At 45.3% G+C, this 15,983-nt stretch overlaps 1 protein-coding gene across 18 annotated transcripts in view; it reads right to left on the bottom strand.

Annotated features, from left to right (window-relative positions):
• PCBP3 (poly(rC) binding protein 3) overlaps positions 1–15,983 on the bottom strand; it is a 219,463-nt gene that overhangs the window by 43,630 nt on the left and 159,850 nt on the right. Inside the window, exon 1 of one of the 18 annotated variants that reach the window (XM_053658037.1) lies at positions 14,192–14,272. The exons of 15 other annotated variants lie outside the window; for them this stretch is intronic. The gene's annotated coding sequence lies outside the window, so the exon portion shown is untranslated. Of the gene's footprint in view, positions 1–14,058; positions 14,095–14,191; positions 14,273–15,983 lie in introns of those variants that run through there. 2 more of the 18 variants (XM_053658036.1, XM_053658038.1) reach the window with 2 other exon arrangements.

A 15,983-nucleotide genomic window follows, 5' to 3' on the forward strand; every position in this document is an offset into this window, starting at 1 on the left:
TAGTATTGTATTTCACATTGGTGTCTTGTTTACTGCACAGAGATTGATCTTGCTTTTTTTATCCACTCTGATACTTTCTCACTTTTATTTCTCACAACTATTTATTTAAAAAATTTTTATTGTATTTTTCCATTACCATTTATCTCTCTTAATCTCTCACTTTTAATTGGCCTATTTACATAATCTTCTTTTTTATATTTGCATATTTAATAGTTACCAACTCCAATGCATGTGTATATAGGTGTGTGCACAACTTTGAAGTAATTTTAGCTTCATGAGAAATTGCAGAAATCATACAGTTTCTGCATACCCTTACCAGTTTCCACTCAACATAACTGCAGGACTTTATCAAAACCAGTGTCAGATGTGGGTAAGACCCTATTAATAAACTGCCCCAGTCTTCCTATGCCCCTTTGTTTGGCTGGCACATATGGGATTGTATCACATGTATAGGTTTGTCTCCCTACCTGCACAAGCAGGATCACCAGGGAAACTCCTGTATACTATCCCTTTATGGTCACTCATTCCCCTGAACCCAAACCCCAGGCAACCAATGATCTGTTCTGCATCACTATACTTTCATCGCTAGAACTTTACATAAATTGAATCAAACAAATGTGGAACTTATTTCAAAGTGGCCCATTTTCACTCCACATTATCAGTCCATAATAATGCTTTCTAGAGCTGCCAAATTGTTGGACATAACAGAGACTTGTTCCTCTTTGCTGCCCCGTAGCATTCCGCTATATGGTTGTACCACAAGTTGTATGCCCAGTTACCAGGAAGGACACCTGGGTCAATTCCAGTTTTTGTCAATTACAAATGAAGCAGCCAAGAACAATAGTGTGCACAGCTTTGCATAAACATGTTTTCATTCTTCTGGGATAAATACCCAGGATTGTGATCACTGGATAGTATGTTAAGTATATGTTCAACTTTACAGAAAATTGCCAAACTGTGTGTCCAAGCAGCCACACCATTTTCTATTCCCACCAGGACAGACAGTCCTGGGAGCTCTGCATCTGTGTCGGCACTTGGCACTGTCGGTGTTGCCACTGTAGCCATGTTGACAGATGGCAGTCAGATCTTGCAGTGGTTTAGTTTGTTTTCCCCAACACAGAAGGATGTGACATTTATTCCTATGTTATTTCCTATCCACTTGTCCTTTTTGGAGAAGTGTCTGCCTCAGTCTTATGTCCATTTTCTAACTGGGGTGTTTGTCTTCTTACTGTGGAGTTTAAGAAGTTCTGTACAGATCAGGGGTATATCCCTTGTTGGAATCTCTGGTTCGTTTTTTCAGATCTTAACAGGGTCTTTCACTGATCAAATGTTTTTGTGACCAGTGCAACTTCTAAATTTTATCTTTTATGGCTTTCGTTTGAAACTCTTATCTTTATAGGTGTGCCTAACCCTTTCTCCTAGTTTTCTACTAAATAGCTTATTGTTTTACACTTTACATTTAGATATTTGATCCATTTTGAGTTATGAAGGCATGAAGTTAAAGTCAAGAGGGTTTTTTTTTGGGGGGGGGAGCATGTTTTATTTTTTTGTGTATAGATAGCCAACTATTTCAACATCATTTCTTGAAAAGACTGTCCTTTCTGTATTAAGTTGCTTTATTTCCTCTATCAAAAATCACTTGTCCATACTTGTTTGGGTGAATTCTGGGCTCTGTTATGTTTCTTCTATGTATGTACTTGCCTATGAACCAATATACAATGTGTCTGTTACTATAGCATCACAGTGCCTTAAAATTACTCTAACTTTATTCTTTTCAAAATTCTCTTGGAATAGCTAGTTCCTATGTGTCTCCATGTAAATTTTAAAGTCACCTTGTTTATATCTACAATGATCTCTGCTAGGATTTTGATAGGAATTGCATTAAACTTATAGATCTATTTGGGAAGAATCATCATCTTTACTATGTTGAGTGGCCCAACCTACGGAAACAGGATGTCTCTTATTTAAGTCTTTTTGTTTTCTATCATTAGTGTTCATTGTCTTCAGCATTCAAATTCTGGGCATACTTTTTTAGATGTATAGCAAGTATACAACTTTAGGAATTCCTAAAAATGGTGATGTATTTTGAATTCTGGCTTCTGACTATGAACGTACTATGAATAGTCAAAGTACATTCATGTACTTTGAATTCTGACATTGATAGCATATAGAATATTATCGATCTTTTTGTATGTTGACCTCTCATTCTTAAACAAGTGAACTTGCTTATTAGTTCTAGGAGGTTTTTGTAGCCTTAATGGGATTTTTGATGTACGTAATCATTTCATCTGCAAACACAGACAGGCTTATTTCCTTCGTCCAAATCCATATGCCTTTTATTTCCTTTTCTTGTCATATTGAACTGGCTAGAACTTACAACATGCTGTCCAATAGGAATAGGGAAAGCAGACACCATTGTCTTGTTAATGATTTTAGGAATAAAGCATTAGTCTTTCACCATTAACTATGATGTTAGTTTATAGGGGTAGCTTGCTCCATTTTGACCAGAACCAAAACCACATTGATCTTTTTTAATGATTAAAATGGCAAAATCTATTTATAACCAGTATTAAGTGAAATTCTGATAAAATAAATTTTCCAACCATTCTTTTTCTTTTTTACAAAGGAATCAACAGAATTGTAGTAAAATACTGTTATAATAAGCTGCATAGCTGTAACAGTAGTAGGAGCGGTAACTGGTGCACATGTCCCAGGTGCTGTTACATAGGCTAACCCCTCTGTCCTCAGGCAGGAGGGCCAAGGCCATCGCAATTTACATATAAGAAAAAGAGGGGTTATGAACTGAGTAACAACCAGCTGGTTCCAGATCTCATACTCCTGACAACTGGGTAGGTAAATTCTACATATTTTCATGCTAGTCAAATATAAAGACCAATGGTGGTATTTGTTTCAGAACTGAAGGAAAGAATCTCATGGTTGAAAGTGGCATGTAACTTCCAAGTTTTAAGGCTTTTTCTGGGGGTGGGAGCAGCAGGTAGATTTGGATATTAACGTAGAAGTAGTTTAAGGTGTCTGGGATTTATAACAGCATCGCACTCATAGCAAATGCACTAGCTTGTCCTCTACAACATGAGATTTCTTGCCCAGAGAAGGGAGCAGAGGTCCTGCCAGCAAACTGCTACCCAAAGCCCACATGGCTGCATGAAGTGCCAGTCAGGGCTCCCATCAGCTGTGCTTTGTCTGGGGCTGTATCTGGGCCTCAGCTGTCAGAGGAGGTGGCTATGATCAGAACCTCAGGGAACGAGTGCAGACTTGATTTATTGTGTTTAACAGCTCAGTGCCCCATCAGGCTGCAGGAGCCAGTATAGCAGAAACCGACAGAGCTTATTAGCTGCTTTGTGCTCCTTGAAAGACTCACAATGCAGATTTTGTCCTTGGGGCCATGGAGGGGAGGGGAGTTCTGTCCTGTAATGATCTTGCCAGGCACAGTTAGCATTGGAAAGACAGGGTTTACACAACCTGACTTCAGCGAGCATTCTGCACAGCCTGCTGGCTTGTCACTTGCATGCACACAAACAAATGTGATGGGGCTGGGGAATCAGTGGCCTGCCCCCCTTCCTTCCCATGCAGAGGCCCTGGCATGCTGGCCTCGTATCAGTAGTAGTGTGGAGATTTTCTCTTTCTGGCAAAGTGTGGGCTTCTGCCAGTCCTAGCTCTGAGAAAGTGCACAGGGTCTAGAGTGTGACCTGCCTCAGAGTGTCTAACAGACATTTCAGGTATTGCAACAATGTGTTCAAGGTGAATAATAACTCTGCTGTGGAGACAGGGCAGGCCTCTCTAGACCTGGTTCTGGTTCTGGCTCTGCCATCCCCACCTGCCCCTGCGGTGAGGAGCTCGTGTGCCCAGCACCCGCACTCAGCATGTGTACAGTCTGTCTGCACACAATCTATCTTCCCACGGACCTTCTGGCCACAGTGGGAAGCCAACCACAGCAGGGACATTTGACTAAAACACTCAGTTATTACCAGGAGCCTGGCACCAGTCACTGGACAAAGGTGCCATCACCCTCAAGTGGCTCTAAGTTTGGTGGAAAAATCAGGCTGCAGCCTGGGACAGCTGGCAATTCCAAAGGTTGAAAACTCACCATCCCTACTTCAGCCCTCAAACAGAGATAGGTCGGGGGTCCAAAAGTCCCCCTTTTGGCAGGAAGGAAAGGAGAGCTGCTTATAGCACCAGAGTCAATGAGACACCAAGGGAGAAAAGGCTGGGGAACAGTCTCTATGCTTCTACTGCACTGGGAAGCACTGCACACCCCGCCCTCCTGTCTCCATCGTGGACTGAAGGCACTGCCCAGGCCATTGCTGGCAGACATCTGAGACCATAGGGAGAAAAGAAGCTAGGTGTGGGCAAGTGGTGGCCAGAGAGTCAGGATGGCAGATGTGCAGGGCCTGCTGATTTGGCACTGTGCAGGCCTCAGTCAATGAACAACCTGAGCTTTCTGATGTTCTGCAACTGGGTTCAGTGCAGCTTGGTGGACACCAGAAGTGAGAGCAATAGCAGGAACAGAACCATGGTGAGCCCATGACTGTAAAAGGTCAGGGCCTGACCCAATTGACAAAGGTGTCTGTGTGGGCCACACAGATGTCATAGTGGGCCAGATATGCAGCACAGTGGGAAAGGGATGCCCAGGGACAGATGCCCCAAATCTTCCTGTAATCTCTCATGCAGGGACACACACTCCGCTGTGGGTCTGTGCTTTTTGAATTTCAGGGCCTTGGCAGGCCCTTGGCAAGTGAGTGCCCCCATGACACAGAGACAGGCCAGCAAGACAGGTACAGATGACAAGACTGGGCACATATGATCCATAAAAATCTATAAATAATTATAAGAAGGGATGGGTTTAACAGGGTGACTAGAATGATACCTCTCTACACAAGCAAACCTAGAAAATATAATTTTGAAAAAATTTCAATTTATAAGAACCTACTAAAAAACCAGAGTTGGGATAATTCTAAGAAAAGGTATGTAAAACTTCTATGTAGAAATCTACAAAACACCAATAATTTGTCAAAACAATAATTTGTCAATTCTCCCTAAATTGATCTTAAGATTCACTTCAACAGACAAGCTGATTTTAAAATGTATGTGATGAACAACAATTAAAAAAATTTTTAAAGTATGTGAAAAATTAATTAGGCCAAGTGTAGGCAAGACATTCCTGAAAGAAAGAACCAAGTGAGAACACCTATTTACCAGAAAGTATGGGCACTCCGGTCTGTGTAACAGGGGCACAGGAACAGATGACTAACCGATGTGCCATGGCAAAAACTCAGGGACAGGAACACACAGTGGGAGAAAGCAGAAGACAGTCTTTCCGATCACTGGCACTGGACAGCAGGGTCAGCAGCTACAGAAGGAAACATTGCCCTAATGACCCCACCCCCAAATAAACCCCAGGTGGACTGTGGCTCGAGATCAGGAGACAACCTAAAGATACTATCTATATGAAGTGAGGACAGGGACAGATCACTTAGACATGACAGCTCAGTGGTTCCAAGAAGACTGATAAAATGGACCACATTACAATAAGGGTCTCTTTGCCAACAGACACAATTAGAAAGGAGAAAATGAGTCCACAGAGTGGGCAAAGATATCTTCACTTCACTTAATCACTCAGGGCTCCTATTCAGAAAATACTTACAGATTGCCCATAGAGAAGTGGGCAAAGCCTTGACCAGCCACCTCCCAAATGGCTGATGAGTATATCAGAAGGCAGCGAATCTCATCAGTGATGAAGGAAATGCAGGTTATAGTCATAGGCTGGACACCAGGACAGCTGACACTCAGCACAACACAGCACAGACCCCCACACCAAGCCTTGGGGTGCACGGCCTGTGCTGGAAGGCTCAGCTGCTGCTCACACTGTCACACCAATCCCAGCCCTGTGTCGGCCACAGGTCTGTGCTCTGACCCAGCACATCCAGCTGCTGAGCAGCAGAAATTCTAACATTCTGATCAAACACTAACAGAATCAGCATGTATAAAGAGTGCTAATAACACAAGGCCAAAAGGAGGTTTATTCTTGGAATGCATGGGTGATTAATATCAGGAATTCTGTCCATGTCATTAGTAAATTAAAGGAGAAACTCAACAACCATACAAATAACAAAGAACAACACCCAATGCTGACATCGCATTCACCATGTGCCAGGTACACTCCTTGCTGCAGTCCTGTAAGGAGGTGTGTCCCCACTCCACCCCCAACATAGGGCCAGGGGTCACAGCTGGGATGTGGGGGACCAGGACTCAGCCTGGGGCAGGTCTTAGATCCCCGCTGAACGAACATGTGCTGCTTCTCAACAGCGGCTGGAAAAGCATTTAATAAAACTTCACAGCCACCAAAAATAAATAAAATAAAATAAGGAAAGGAGAAATGTCTTAAGTAAGGTAAAGATTGTTTACTCCTTCCCCTGAAAAAACAAAACGTTGATTTTGAGTCTGTGTCCTTGTGACTCCTGCCCTTCTGCCCTCCTGCACTCGGTCGCCTCTGCAGCAGAGGTTCTTCCCACCTGAGGGGACTCGGAGTGCAGAAGGCAGAGGCCTGGTCACGGGCACCTGCCCTCCCAGGAGTTAGCCTCGGGACCCTGTCCTTGGTGGGTGTCTTCACAGGATGTGCACAAGTCAGGGCACCTCAGGGCCACCGGGGCTCTCCCTATTGAGAGGGCTGGCTTCTCTTTCCTAAAGGACACAGGGTCACCCTCCAGAACGAGAGCAGTGCCATGGGCACAGAGATGCAGTGATGCTACTAACAGAACAGTCAACTGTATAGTACGCAGACAAGACACAGGGGCCAGAGGCAGTGAGTGGCTTGCCCATGTCACTGAAAGGCTGGGCTGGTGGCAGGCAGTGAGCTATGAGTTGGGGACATACTGGCAGCCCTAGGCAGCCTGGCCCAGGCCCCAGCCTCACTTCCTACCTTGCCATGTGAAACAGAAGGGCCTGGGACCTAGTGGTCCAGCCTGTGACCACAGGGTCCAGGAGCTTCCAGCCAGAACACACTGCTCCCAGGCCAGCCCTTGTGCAACTGCCCAAGGTAGAGGCATCAAGTCTGTAGGTCACTGATGTCTTTGTGAGGGCCCCAGGAAAGCAGGAGAGGGCCATACCATTTGTTCCACTTCACCAGCCCAAGCTCCTGGCTGCCTGGTGTCAAGTCTCCTAGATGCATAGGCTCATGTTCCTATAAGATTCCCACAGCATCACAGATGAAATCACAAATACTCTTAGCTGTGCCAGAGGAGTAAGCTCACATGAGTTTATTTCTGTCAGTGTTGTAATATTTTAATAATAATATCATTACAACACTGACAAATAGCGCTGGCTAAAAATAAAATATATTTTTAAAAAAGGTATGTGCTAAAGAAACTAAAACCATTAATAATCTTTCCAAATGAAGGAGAAGAAAATTCAGGAAGGAAGAGAAATAAACACAGCAAATGTGAGTAAAACTGTAAGGGGATAAAAATGAGAGCAATACAAGAAAAATAAATGATTCGAGTAGTAAAAAGTAGACAAGATTTATAAGGGTTAAGAAAGTAGACACAACACCAGAGAGCTAAAATTAAAAGTAATTTCAGGAAAACCCCACAAAACAACTTAGATAAGAAACTCCAAAGACAAAAAAATCAAATGTAAAATATGGCTAAAGGCTACAAAAAACAGATTAAAAAACTGAGAATATCACGAGTTGGAAATTGAGCCTGGCACCCCTGATTTGAAAGTGACTTTGATAAATGGGGGCGAGAGCACCAGCTCTGGGCCCTGCCCGAGGATGGAGCTGAGCCACAAGATCCGCAAAGACCCAGCGTGCAGACACAGGAGGCAGCAGCCTAGGCACAGGCTCTAGAAATGCACACACATGCTCAAGCCTGTGGTCTGGCTGGGAAAACTCCCTCCCCTGAAGCCCTGGCCTGTGTTTCCTGCTGGGCGTGGACTGCTCTGTCTACTGAGGATGCACTGACCCTATTCTGAAAGGGAAGTTAAGAGTAGGAAGGGGACAGCCAGGGACCTGGATGGGGCAGTGGTGAGCCCATCCCCATGTACCCCCGTACTGTGCTAAGGGGTTTGAACTTATAGTCAGGTCCCACCCTTCAGGAAACCCACCCTGTGGGGAGCCAATTGAGGGTGTCATAGGAGAGGGCCCTAAGCACATTCTCAGACCTCTGACTGTCCCCATCCTCAAGCTCTGCCTAACTCACTCTGGGAGAGGGAGGGGAAAGCTGAAGATGCACCTGAGGGGTCCTGGCAGCTTCCAGGGGTGGGGGCAACTTAGCATAGGAGATTGGGGGCCAGCGAAACCATGAACTTCCCACAGCAGTGACCGCACTGACCATGGGCTACTGTGGGAGAGGGCGGGGGCAGGGTGTCTGGCGCTCCTGACAAGATTTAATCTCCTGATTTCAATCTGCTGATGGTCCCTTAATCTGAAAACTGTATAGTAGCCGACACATTTAATTTACTTGTAATGGGTTTGGTTGTTTTTATCTGCATGTGTGTTGGAGGAAAATACAGACAGTGTGTGGACAGTGGAGCTTGGTGTTGCCATTGGACAAGATACAAAGGCAGAAATGCTGTACTGGCGAAGCCAACAGGACAACCAGACACGGATCTGTATTCTCGGATTTAGTCCTACTGCAAAAAAGGACTTTGCTGCAGCAGGACCTAAATTTATCAGAAAACAGGTTTCCACTGGCCTGCCTATTGCCAACCCCAGCACTCCACCACCAGGGCAGGCAGCAGTCTGGGCTCCAGTGATGACGTGCTGCCCTGGGAGCGAGCCACCATGTCCCAGCATGCCTCCCCAGTTCCTCAGCATCATAGGCCAGGGTCTTTGCCAACTGGGGCTACAAATGGGGGATGGGGATGGGGATAGTGGCGATGCTCAGGAAAGCTGAGCCAGGAGGTGGTCTCTCTGTGCTTCTGGAAGTCTGGCCAGGCAGCTGTGCTGGAGGCAGGCACTATATATGCAGCCAGGGGACAGGCCAGCATTCCTGTCTTGCTTCCTCCCTGTGCACCCCAGCCCAATCTGAGGTAGGGAGCTCTAGAACCCAGGGTGTCACTTATTGAAACCACCTGTCCATCCCAGATGCTACTCTGTAGGTTCTTTGGCAATTTCAAGCTGAGAAAGTAAAAAATATTCATTGCATGGTCATCCGGACTAGTGGCTTTTAAAAGATTTGATTATAACAGCCACAAAATCTTTTAAAACAAGTTGAAAGCACAAAATAAAAGCAAAAGAAATGCAGACAGAATCACTCTGGCTAGGTGAATGGGCAGCACCCTCGAAGCTGAGGAGACAGGACCCCAGAGGCTCTGAAAAACATGCAGATAGAGGGACAGAGCCATCCTGAATTTTCTTCCAACCCTACCAGGGTGGGAGTTGATGTCACTGGAACCTTTTCTCCAAAGAGACCACATACTATCTTCTTGTTTTGCATAGATACCACAGTATATGTGTGTTCTGTGACTAGATTTTGAAACTCAGGTCTAACTTACAGGCAGGAAAATGCACAGATCATAGGTGTGCAGGTTAATTTTCACATAGGGACTTACCCACGTAATCAGTTCATGACGTGGAACACTCTATACTCAGAGAAAAGTGCCTGTGGCCTGTCCTGCAGCCCAGCCAGCCCCACACAGAGCTGCTTGCTGCTGTCACACGGTCCCTTCAACTGCTGATCTGCTTGGTGCAGTATCCACTTTCCTGCCTGGCTTCTTTCACCCAGAACAACAGTCCTGAAATCCACCTGTGCTGTGTGGCAGAGTCAGCCTCTCTAGCACTACTGACTACTGCCCTGCTGACTGGGGCTCCACAATGGAGCGGGGCCACAGAGGTGATCCTTGTTCTGTCAATGAGCATCAGCTGAGGAGAAAAGTCTCTGCGCCGTGTGTGTATACATGGAGACATGGTTCTGCCAGGCCACGGGATGTGCCATCTTCACAAGTCTCCACATGAAATACTCCTCTCACTTCCAGGCCCAAACAGAGCCCACATATCCTAACAGGTGCAGGAAAGGTCCCCCTTCTCCCTTATAAATATTGTAGACACACATGCGGTGAGGCATTTTCCCAAGTTGTGTGGGAGACCCGCAGAGAGGCTGCTCCATGAGGTCCCATGCACACCTAGCTGTCCCCTAAGCAGTTTTCTTTCAGGTGCTGCCATCTTGGATGCCTCTTGGATGCTTGGTTTTCTCCCATTCAACATTTCTTGGAACTGCAGGTTTATGTCTATAGGCTGAGGATTCCATCGTGCCCATAGCACCCACGTCCCTGCAGTACCTGTAGGTCTGCAGCACTGAGGACCTGTGCCCTAAGCTGCTGCTGTCCCACTGACAGGTCTCCTTGCTCTAGGCCCAAACAGTGCCATCAAGAGCAGGGGTGTGGGCACGGCATCGCAGGCTGCTGCCTTTAGGATGCATGCTTTGCCAGGGGTGCCGTTCTCCAAAAAAGGCTATTTTAAAAACTCAACACAAGTTTTCTGTGAATCCTTGAGCTCATCACTTTGTCTCACATACCTGGTGTTTAGTGGGAGAGAAGGTTCTAAATTGAGCATTTGTTTTTAATAGATAGCTAACTGATCCCATACCATTCATTGAATTGTTTATCTATTACTGCTGATTTAAATACACACCAAGTTTATGCAAGCAGAACAGAATAAAACAAAACCAAAGCCATTTCCCCACTCATCCAGGACTCCTGTCTGATGGTCCCATCTCTCACCTAGGAGCATGTTTTTAGATGTTTTTCTTTTCTCTTTTAAATTCTATTGGGTTGTTTTAATGACAGCACTCCCCCCACACACACATAAGTGAGGGGGGTCACACCCTCAGGGGACAGGGCTCAGAGCTCAGCAGGTGTGAGCTGCTGGCTCCTGAGCTGGCTGCCCTCTCACTCTGGAATGGGACCCCTTCCCCTAACTAGGCCTCCAGAGATGTCCAGACATGACAGTGGCTCCTGCAGTCCCCTTGCTTCCCAACAGACAGCCTGTGGTCACTCACTTCCTAGGCGAGGGTGTCATGAGGCATGGCCTCCTGCTTATCTGAGTCCCAGTGAGGACCACAGTCTCTCCATGGTCCTTATCTTCTGGTTTTCTGTGAGCAGCCTGATCAGCAATGGGGAAGATGGGCACTGCTTACCAATGGAGTCTTGCTGTGTGGCACAGACACAGATAGACCAAGCCCTGTTAGACTTTAGCCCCACAGGACAAACCTATACACCAAGTCACATGCAGTAGAAAACCCATGAGACCATACCACATGCTTCCCCTGGTTCATATCTGACCTGAATGATCATTAGACAGCTATGCTCAAGAGCACAGCCACTTGCCTAGGACACTGTTTCACCGCAGCAACAGGTCACATGCCTGCTACACGAGGAGTGCCACATGACCATAGTTTATACTTTTACTCCTGTATAATCGATTCACTGGCTCTCACACTTATGTGGACATCAGTACCACCAGGAAGGTGTGGTAAATCAACCAGACGCCACCCCAGAGTTTCTGATTCAGGCTGTCTGGGGGAAGAGGTAGCTGAGAACCTGCCTCTCCAGAAAGTTCTCGGGTGATGGTGATTGTTCGGGACCCTCTGGAGAACTATTGCCCTGTACTATTCATAAAATGATGCAGCCAACTTGCCCTGCTGGCGTGGCTCAGTGGATTGAGTGCCGGCCAGCGAGCCAAAGGGTTACCGGTTTGATTCCCAGTCAGGGCACATGCCTGGTTTGGGAGGCCAGGTTCCCAGTAGGGGGTGTGCGTGAGTCAACCACACATTGATGTTTCTCTCCCTTTCTCCCTCCCTTCCCCTCTCTTTAAAAATAAATAAATAAAATCTTTAAATCAAAGTAAATAAATAACGAAGCCAACACTCAGAAAGAAGGAAGTCTAGTACTGTCCCCACAGGCACACCACACCAGCTCTGCTGAAGGATGGCCCGGGGATCACAGCATCAGCCTGCTGGTCCTCAGTCCCTGACCTCTGAGGCTCCCACCTTGGTCAGAATGAAGGTATGTCTTCAAGAGCTCCAGCTCTAAGGTGCCCAAGACACCAAACCTTCCTGAGACTTCCTCATATAGTGACAATCTGCTTAATGGTGGGTGGTTTCTGCCACTCATGAAGAGCCTGGAAATCTTACACACATGGATGGCACACAGTACCCACATGTGAAGCATTCAAGGTCAGAGGGCACCTAAAGAGCAGCCCAACTCTATCACGTGCCCTTTTTAGTTCCCAAGTGAGTCAAGGCCAAAAACAACGAGCATGTTGTTAAGACACCAGGCCCGTGTGTTCCCTTCCCAGGTCAGTGTGAAAGGGAAGGACATGCACACTGGAGACAGGCAGAGGCAGATACCAGCTATGAGGACCAGCGTGCCCATTCTTCCTGCTTTCTGTTAGGATAGTCTTCCAAGAAACGCAAAGGGGTCATGGCCAGTTACTTCTGCATTGTTGCATTTATGTTACTTCTGGAAAAAAAAGTCTGTTCTGCTGTAAGAAGAGAAAATCACCATTGGGTAACACTTGTGGGGCACAGACAGCAGTTCTCATTTCCCCCTAAAGGCAATAATTTGAGGGTATAACCTTGCAATTTTATTAACACAAACATACATGGCTGTCACACCAGAGTGTCTCAGTCTTGTTACCACATGAGATGACTAAGTGGTCACATTATCCTAGACAATGGGGACACATGTCAGGCGTGGTAGGAAAAGGAGACTGTTCAAAACTTCATCAAAATATGTGGAACCTCCCCAGGAATGAACAAATTCTATAATCATACATACGAAAACATTGAAATTTTCTGCCCTATCTTACTGAAAGAGTAGAAAGAGTTCCCTTCTTCAAGAATGGAAAATGGATAAGAAAGAGTCCTTTAGAAATATGCCATGAGACTGCTTCAAAGGCTGCAGTTGGAAGGAAATGGATATCGCTCTAATAGAGTATTTGCACCGGGCATTACTCTCAAGAAGAGAAAAGCTTCTTTTCTTACCAAGGGTGCAAATGCTCTTTTTTACATCTAAAATGTAGAATTCATGATTGGAAGTGTTTACATTTACTTCTATGAACTTGGCCACAGACCCATAATTCCTGGGATGTTAGTTAAAATACAAATAAAATATTAGATATTTTATCTATGAAAGGCAAAAACATTTTTTCCTATAAAATATAAATCAAATACCATTATGACTTTGGTTCCCACAAACTATTTTTGGAAACATTTTTTCCCCAGCAAATACAAACAGGAGATACAATTTGTCTCAGCACGGCACCAATGATCTACATACATTTTGAGGATATTTTATTCTACTCATTATTTGCCAAAATACGTTCATTGAAGGATCCTGAACTAATGGAATACCTTAGTTCATTTACAGGTCAGGCAAAACCCCCCAAATTTGGTTATTTATAAGCTGTAAAATTCAGGTTATTTTACAAACACCTTTAAACTACTATACATTCTACACCTACTTATCACAAAGGAATCACGTTCGCTGGCCTTCCCATTAATAAAAGAATTGTGTTATTTCTCAAGATTAGTATCAAACCCCAAAACTGTACATTCTCCATCCAATACTAATGTACAAGTATTAACCTTGTTCAGATATGCAGACCTCACTCTCCATTCATACTACTGGAAGCCAACTGCTCACCTGTTTCCTTGAGAGGTTGACATTCCCAAACAAAGGCGCTCACCATACTGAGAGCGCAGAGCCCCACTCCACAGGGATGGCTGATGTTTTTGAGTATAAGAATTATATTCCCAAACCTACTCCAGTATCACTGATGACAAACATCTGTAAAATTGCATGTTTACTTTTCTACACAATAACACTTTAACATTAGACTGTTAATCGTTGACCCTGATCCTTAAAAACGAACCAGATTTTGGAAACAAAGGACCCAATATGAATACTCTCATCGGAATGCCCAGAACTATCTATAAGTTAGACACCCTGTCCACTCTCCTGGTCCTGAGCAAAACACAACATTGCTGCAGCAAGACCTCACGACACTTCCTGATGACCCCCACCCACCCTGCTCCTCACCCTGGTCTCCGTGGGCTCCGTGTGCATAAGCCTGTCCTCCTCGCCAGGGCAGCCTTCGCTGGACCCCAGCACCCCCTTACCTCCGAATCCTCCTCGCCAGGGCAGCCTTCGCTAGACCCCAGCACCCCCTTACCTCTGAACAGAGCAGCTATGCGGTCGGGCAGGGCTGGGTGGACGTGGCTATTGGACAGATGGTCACTCTTCCCGTTTAGAGAAGGAGAAAATTAGAGTGGTGTTTTGTTCTAAACCAAAGGAAGCTGCAAATCCCATTGGCCTCAGGTTGGAGACCTCGTGACATGGGACGAGGCACATGTGACCTACTTTTTGCCCAACTCCCCTCATTCTGTTGGAGGGGTGCGCCTGGCACAAATATGCTGTCATTTCAATGACTCTTTCCCCCAAACAGGGGCTACCGCACAAATGCCTGCAGGACATCCAGTGCAGCAGCTAAGCCCTTGGAAAGGAAAGGGTGGGTGGGGGGATCTCATGACCCAATATTAATCAAAATGCAGCTCTTAAGACTTGAGCTGTCACTGCCACTGTCAGCTGTCTGCTGTGGACAGGCCTCACAAGAAGCCAGTCCTACCGATGCACAGTGGGGTTGGCCCCAGGACTGCAGGCTGAGGCTCTTCTTCAGCAGGATGAGGGGCCTGAAATGGCACCAAATGTGAATTCTCACCTTCCCATTTATTCTTCATTGTCATCTACAGCTTCCAGGTCCAGCTGTAAAAGCAAGCTGCACATGGAAGCTTGGGAATAGATGAGCCCTGTGCATCCTTCAGAGCCACCCAGATGTGAGGGTTCTGATGTGGGCAGTGAAGGGTGGAAGGGTAGACCAGGACCCCGGGGGAGAACAAGGAGAATGCACGCTGGTCCACCCATCAGGACGGGCACCCACCAAGCAGGAGAAAGTTGCCCTCTAGCTCCAACTTCCACTGAGTTATTATCTGTATCTCATCATATCACACAAAATCAGGTGTGGATAAATAACAAAACATGTATCAGCCTCACCAGTGTGAATCAGTTGGTTGAGCAACCTCCCACAAAGTCAAATATCGCCTGGCTTGCTTCCCAATCAGGGGGCATTACTGGGTTGCGGGCTGGTCCCTGGTTTGGGTGTGTGTAAGAGGCGACCTATAGATGTTTCTCTCTCACACCAATGTTTCTTCTCTCCCTCTCTTTCTCCCTCCCTTCCCCTCTCTCTAAAATATATATAAATAAAATCTTTAAAAAACCATGTATGGAGTAGTGGTGAAAACATGGATGCAGAGTGGCTGTGAGGATGAGTGTGCATTTGGCCAGGGGGGGCCTGAGCTGGCCACTGTGTGCACCCACTATCTCTGCCATGACTCTCTAATACCAGCAAAGGTGCACAGAGAGAAGTGGGGGACATGCAGGTATCTCTGACCAAGGTCAGCCTGATCATTCCTTGCAGGATAAAAAATTTAAAATAACACAAGTACTCAACACAATATATGGATGATATATTATCAAGTTGTACACCTGAAACATATATTATTTCTTAACCAATGCCACACCAGTAGACTCAATAAAATTTTTTAAATAGATAAAATAACACAAGTACTGGATAATCATTACAGAAAAACAATAAAAAATGCATACATGCAAAAAAATAACAATTATCCAGAAAGACCACCAGTGGTAGTGATATATTTTTGAAGTCTACCTATTTATATTTTTTCCAATAGGTGTGTGTTAATATATTTTAAATTAAAATAGGATTAAACCACCCATGATTGTCCTGTTTTTCTCACTTACCACTATATATAAAACATTTTCCTATGTCAATATATTTAAATCTACATAATAGTGATCAAATTCCCATAGCATTCTATTTTATACATAAGATTTCGTGTATTTGTATGCATAAGAATGTAACCAATCTGCTATAATTGTGTATCCAG

This window comes from Artibeus jamaicensis, unplaced genomic scaffold, assembly GCF_021234435.1.
Source record: "Artibeus jamaicensis isolate MK-2021 breed Jamaican fruit bat unplaced genomic scaffold, CSHL_Jam_final scaffold_474, whole genome shotgun sequence".
NCBI lineage: Eukaryota > Metazoa > Chordata > Mammalia > Chiroptera > Phyllostomidae > Artibeus > Artibeus jamaicensis.